Below are 7,042 nucleotides of genomic sequence, written 5' to 3' on the forward strand. Positions count from 1 at the left end.
GTCCAGGCATGCTTGAATCACTCAAAGGAATACATGAATTTAAAGGAAGGGGACTCATATCAACATCCTTAGATACATACTTCACAATAAAACCACAAGTAAAAGCAGGCTAGAATAAAAGAAACTGAAACAGGAATAGAAACATATTGTTGTTGAGACTTTAAATTAAACTAGGACATACCTGTGAAGATAGAGGTAGGCAAAATGAAAGAACCAAGGTTTATAGATGATTAGCCTTGTCTTGCAGCCGGCTAATAGTAGTAGAATAACACAAAGTTTTTTAAGTAAGAGGGGTTTTTGAAAGCCAAGTCTCGTGTCTTGTTAATGAAAAATTTAGGGTATTTATAGCTTTGAAAATAGGTAGAAAATAAGGTAACGAGTAAAGGTTTAGCACAATTATGGAAGTAATCACAACTAGAATCCAATTAATACAAGAATCCCCTTTAATCAAGGAATTACAGCTTAAACGGATACTAACAGGGATAACTAAGGAAAGAAAATCAATTGAGAAAGACTGGTTTTTACCATATAAGGGGTAGTAAAAATATAAAGCATATGATTGAGTCTAAGTGCAGAATACACTAATCAAGGAAAGGATTCAGCAAGAATGAAGCACCACAACAAATAAGGAAATGAAATTAATCAACCTTAATAGCCGAGTAAAATTTTAGGGTTTTATAAGAAAATCTTGCAATCAAACCATAAATTAAGGAAATCAGGATCAATCAAGAGGGAGTCATGATTCTGTTCTTCAACATATAAATAAAGAAGAATGAATAGGCGTAGCAGACATGCAAGGTCAGCCATATCGACATAAAGAAGCAAGAGATGAGCAAACTAAATGGACACAATCATACAGAAGTGACACGAGTAGGCTAAGGACTCAGTACAAAAACCCATTCGAAGCATGGTAACCAACAGAAACTTAACAAAGTCAAGTAGTCATGGCTAACACACAGAACCAGAGTGAAGAAAACCAATCTAACACACAGAAACAAGTAAAGAAGATCAGGCCAACACACAGAAACAAGCAAAGAAAATCTTTAAGAAATTAGGGCTATTTAACAAAGTTGAGTTAAAAATCAGTAAGAACTTAGAATCGGTCAGATAAACAAAGAAAAACGTTTAATCATAAAGAAATCAGTCAAAACAGGTATAGAAAGAACTCCGAAAACCCTAGTTTCTCAAAGGGAGTAAAAAATGGTTTAAAGTAGAAGATCTTTCAGAAGAAAGCTCGAGAATAAGCAAGTCATAGAAGGAGATAGGCTTAAAGCATAAAAATAACATAGATATGAGAGATTCAGAAGAGAGTTAGGGTTTCAAAAAAGAAAACCAAGTAAAAATTAAAGGAACCTATTGAATCTTCACCGATCGTGTCATATAAGGTGTGATTTTGCCCAAAATCACACCGGAGACCCATAAGTAATAGGAACAGAAACCCTAGGTCCAAATCGACATGGCCTAGGACCTTTGAGGGCCTTAGAAATGATGAGCACGGTGATGAGAGACCCATTGGAGGCTTGGGTTTGAAAGGGTGGTCGCTGGAGATGACCAGAGAAGGAGGCAGTGAAAAGTGATTAGGGTTAGGTCGAGAGAGAAGAGAGACGAGAAAATCTGAGGGTGGCGCCCTTAGAAAAGTGATTAGGGTTAGGGGGTCTCTTAAAATTAAAAAGGAAAGGTTGAACGAGGGCCGTTGATCTAAGAGATCAACGACCAGGATTTAGGATGGCTTGGGTCGGGTAGACGTGTATAGGATCTGGGTCAGGTGGTTTGGGTGTGAAATTGGGCTGGAGAGGGGTCCAATTTTGGCTATAATTGAAAGCCAAATTTGGCTGTTATTTAAATAGCCAATTTTACCTATTTAATTTATAAAAAATAACAGGAAATTTCTGGAAAATAAATTTAAGGTGCCAAAATGATTTGAAATACATAATTAACAATTTGAAAATACGAGATCCAATTTTATGCATATAAAACATAATTAAATCTTAAAAGGGCTAATATTGTAATTATGTGCAATTTAGCTTTAAAAATACTAAATGTAATTGTAAAAATATATAAAAATTACATTAGCCATATTTTGGAATAAATATAGAAATTAAATAGATGAATTATCAAAACAATAATTTTGGAAACAATCATTAGGGATTTTATGGATAAAAAGGAGAAAATAAGTCAATTTAATCCCTTGAAATTGTGGGAAAAATAATAAAAACCTTGGACATACTTATATATGCATATATATATATATATATATATGCTATTTTGAAGGTAGTTATATATATTTAAAATATATAGGGAAAAATTAGGTATCAACAGCTATCCCTCTTTACCCGGGAAGGATGAAAAAATTTACGGGTAAAGACATTATGACCAATTTTGACCGGACGGGATGTTTTGAAAGACAGAGACCGAGCTCCGATTTCTAAGTTACCTACATATCCCTAGTTTTATAAGAATCAGGCCATGTGTAGTTCGGGATTCACCTACGGAGTATGCCGATGAAATTTTGTAAGAACGGACACGAGGTGTGGAAGCGGTTACGGTGAGCATTTAAGGCTCGGGATGGTTGGAGGGAAATAGAGCAGGATTTCTCCTGCTAGGATAGCGGTTGCTTACTGATTACCTGCAGATAAATGATGCTACAAACGTATTTGCGAAAATTTAAACATGATGCAAATTCCCTTTGGACAATGAAGGTTGTCTTCAGACGATTAAAGATGACGTCCTTAGACCATGACATCCTGGGCCATGAATTGTTTAATGAGGGATTTGCAGGCCATAAAATGATGTTCTCGGTCCATGAAAATGGTGCCTACGAACTATGACGCCTTTGAATAGTGACATGCAAATTTTGGAAGATCCTCAGGTCATGGCATGGTGTCTTCAGGCTATGAGGATGGTGCCTTTAGACTATGACACCCTTGGATAGATTGGTGATATTTCAGCCCATGATATGCAATAGTATGATGTAACAAGATAAGGCTTAGTCTTGTAAGGTTGAAGGCAAAGCTTAGCCCGAAAGAGAAACGAGATAAATAGTGTTTGGGATAGCGCTTAGTTTCGAAGAAAATTGGAGGTAGAGCTTAGCCTCGGAAGGCAGAATGGTAGCATTATGCAGATTGGAAGGCAGAATAGTAGCTTATGCAATACAGATGTAGGTGGATGTAGAGCTTAACCTCGGAAGGCAGAATGGTAGCCTTATGTAGATTGGAAGGCAGAATAGTAGCCTTATGCAATGCAGATGCAGATAGAGGTAGAGCTTAACCTCGAAAGGTAGAATGGTAGCCTTATGCAGATTGGAAGGCAGAATAGTAGCCTTATACAATGCAGATACAGATGGAGGTAGAGCTTAACCTCGGAAGGCAGAATGGTAGCCTTATGCAGATTGGAAGGCAGAATAATAGCCTTATGCAATGCAGATGCAGATGGAGGTAGAGCTTAACCTCGGAAGGCAGAATGACAGCCTTATGCAGATTGGAAGGCAGAATAGTAGCCTTATGCGATACAAATGCAGATGGAGACAACGTTTAGTCTCAGAAGGCAGAATGGTAGCATTATGCAAGAAATAAGATAACAAACAACAGTAGAGTTTTCTTAGCTGACGACAGATTGTGGCGTTGTGATTACTGGGAGCATTGTGACATATGGAACATCGCTGGTGTGTGCTGATAGCAAATGTTGGCAAGTGCAATGGTTCTGAGAATCGTGTTCTTGAACAATGTTTGTCCTATGGTCGTATAGTATGTTAATGATTTCACAATCCTAGTTCCTACATTCAAAGAAAAATTGTGAGTTTTGTAAAGGGGAAAGTTAGCTCGTATCCCTGCTGGCTTTGCTTGACTCATTCGCCTTTGATCTGGTGATACTGTCTGTATTATTAGGGTAGCGTTGCTAAACAAGCAGTTTCAATAATAAACATGCATGATTTAGTAAAAGTATGATGTAAAATAACTTTTAGATGAACCGACGACTGTGACGTAGTTCAGGACATTGCAACCTCTCCTGCTACGGAATTTTGAGGGTCCTCCTCAAAATTTTGCTCCAGTTTGATGGGTTGACGTTTTTGACTGTTGCTCGTGTGGCGATCGGCTGAAATTACTTTAGAATTTTGAGGGTCCTCTTCAAAATTCTGCCCCAGTTTCCAATTGCGGGGGAAAATGAAATTTTATTGCATTATGACCAAACCCATTGGGCTGCCTACGTATCCCCTCTCAAACATAAATCAGGTCAGGAGTAGTTCAATTTACATCATATAAGGAAAGCATAAAGATTACACATAGTAACGCTTGACTACATCTGAATTGATCGGCTTTGGCCAGACTTCTCCGTCTATTTCTGCAAGTATGAGGGCTCTTCCTGTCAAAACCCGGTGGACCATGTATGGACCCTGCCAGTTGGGAGAGAACTTCCCTTTGGCTTCATCTTGATGTGGAAAAATTTTCTTTAACACCAGCTGTCCCGGTGTGAACTGTCTTGGCTTAACTCTTTTGTTAAAGGCTCTGGACATTCTGTTCTGATAGAGTTGACCATGGCAGACTGCATTCATTCTCTTTCCGTCTATAAGGGCTAGTTGCTCATAACAACTTTTTACCCACTCTGCGTCGTCGAGCTCAACTTCTTGTATGATCCTTAGGGAAGAAATTTCTACCTCAGCGGGAATGACAGCCTCTGTACCGTAAACCAACATATAGGGGGTTTCCTCGGTTGATGTATGGACTATGGTGCGATACCCTAATAGAGCAAATGATAACTTCTCGTGCCACTGTCTGTGATTCTTTATCATTTTCCTCAATATCTTCTTGATATTCTTGTTGGCGGCTTCTATGGCTCCATTCATCTAAGGTCTGTAAGCTATGGAATTCTTGTGTTTGATATTGAAAGTTTTGCACATAGCTTTCATCAAGTCGCTGTTGAGGTTAGAGCCATTATCAGTAATGATTGACTCTGGAATTCCGAATCAACAAACAATATGGTCGCGGACAAAGTCTGCCATAACTTTCTTAGTCACTGCTTTGACCCATTTGGTGAAATAGTCGATGGCTACTAGGATAAACCTGTGTCCATTGGAAGCAACATGCTTGATTGGTCCAATAACGTCCATTCCCCAGGCGGCGAACGGCCATGGTGAGCTTGTTGTGTTAAGCTCGCTTGGAGGTACCTTTATCATGTCTGCATGTATCTGACAGCGGTGGCATTTCCAGACATACTAGATGTAGTCTGTTTCCATAGTCATCCAAAAGTAACTAGCCCAGAGTATCTTCTTTGCTAAGACAAAACCGTTCATATGTGGACCGCAGGTCCCAGCATGAATTTCTTCTAGTAGCCTGGATGCTTTCTTTGTGTCGACACATCTTAATAATCCTAAATCGGGAGTCCTCCTGTATAGGATTCCTACGCTGTGAAAGAAGTTGTTGGACAATCTCCGAAGTGTGCGTTTCTGGGTAGGATTCGCAAGCTCTGAGTACTCTTTTTTTGATAAATATTCCTTGATATCATGAAACCAAGGCTTTCTGTCTGCTTCCTCTTCAACATGGGCCCAGTAAGCTGACTGATTATGGGTTTTCACCGGAATGGGATTAATGAAATTCTTGTCGGGATGCTGTATAATAGATGAAAGGGTAGCCAAAACATCAGCGAACTCATTCTGGATTCTGGGAACATGCTAGAATTAGAGTCTTCGTGAACCTCTTTCTCAATTCCTGTACATGATGCAGATACGAGAGTATGTTGGAGTTCTTGGTTGTCCATTCTCCTCGTACCTGATGTATAAGTAAGTCTGAATCTCCAATCACTAGCAGCTCTTGAACGTTCATGTAAATGACCATATTGAGTCCTAAGATGCAGGCTTTATACCCGGCCATATTGTTGGTGTAAGGGAACTTGAGTTTGGTAGACACCGGATAATGCTGACCGTTTTTTGATATTAGGACTGCTACTATGCCAACTCCTTTGGGTTTTCAACAAGGTGGTCTGCTAGTGCCTGTCCCTTGACTACTTTCTGAGTTACGTAAATAATGTCGAACTCACTCAACAGGATTTGCCACTTGGCTAGCTTGCTTGTGGGCATGGGTTTTGGAAAGATGTACTTCAAGGAATCCATTCTCGATATGAGATATGTAGTATAGGCACAGAAGTAATGTCTCAGCTTCTGAGCTACCCAAGTCAAAGCACAACAGGTGCGTTCCAATAGAGAATACCGAGCCTCGTACGGGGTGAACTTCTTATTGAGATAATAAATGGCTTGTTCCTTCCTCACTATTTCATCATGCTGCCCCAGAACGTAGCCGAAAGCTCCATCTAACACTGTAACGTAGAGTAATAAGGGTCTACCTGGCTCGGGCGGGACTAAGATTGGTGGTGTGGACATGTACTCCTTGATTTTGTTGAAGGCCTTTTGGCAGTCATCGGTCCATTTGGTGGCAGCGTCCTTCTTTAACATCTTAAAGATTGGCTCACAAATAACTATAGACTGTGCTATGAATCGGCTGATGTAGTTAAGCCTTCCCAAGAAACTCATCACATCCTTCTTGTTCCTTGGTGGTGGTGGTTATTGAATGGTTTTGACTTTCGATTGATCTAGTTCTATTCCTCGGCGGCTCATAATAAACCCAAGCAATTTCCCAGCAGGAACCCCAAATGCGCACTTTGTGGGGTTTAGTTTCAGGTTGTATCTCCGCAGTCTATTGAAGAACTTCATCAGATCTTCTATGTGGTCAGTGGCCTTCTTGGATTTGATAATAACATCATCAACATATACCTCTATCTCCTTGTGTATCATATCATGGAAGATGGTAGTCATGGCCTTTATGTAGGTGCCCCTGCATTCTTCAGGCCGAATTACATCATCTTGTAACAGTACACTCCCCACAGCGTAATGAAAGCCATTTTCTCAGCATCTTCCTTATCCATCCAGATCTGATGATAACCAACGAAGTAATCTACGAATGACTGTAGCTCATGCTTGGCGCAATTGTCAATCTGGATGTGTATATTTGGCAAAGGGAAGTCGTCTTTCGGACTGGCCCGGTTGAGATCTTGA

This window comes from Nicotiana tabacum, chromosome 16 (genome assembly GCF_000715075.1).
Source record: "Nicotiana tabacum cultivar K326 chromosome 16, ASM71507v2, whole genome shotgun sequence".
NCBI lineage: Eukaryota > Viridiplantae > Streptophyta > Magnoliopsida > Solanales > Solanaceae > Nicotiana > Nicotiana tabacum.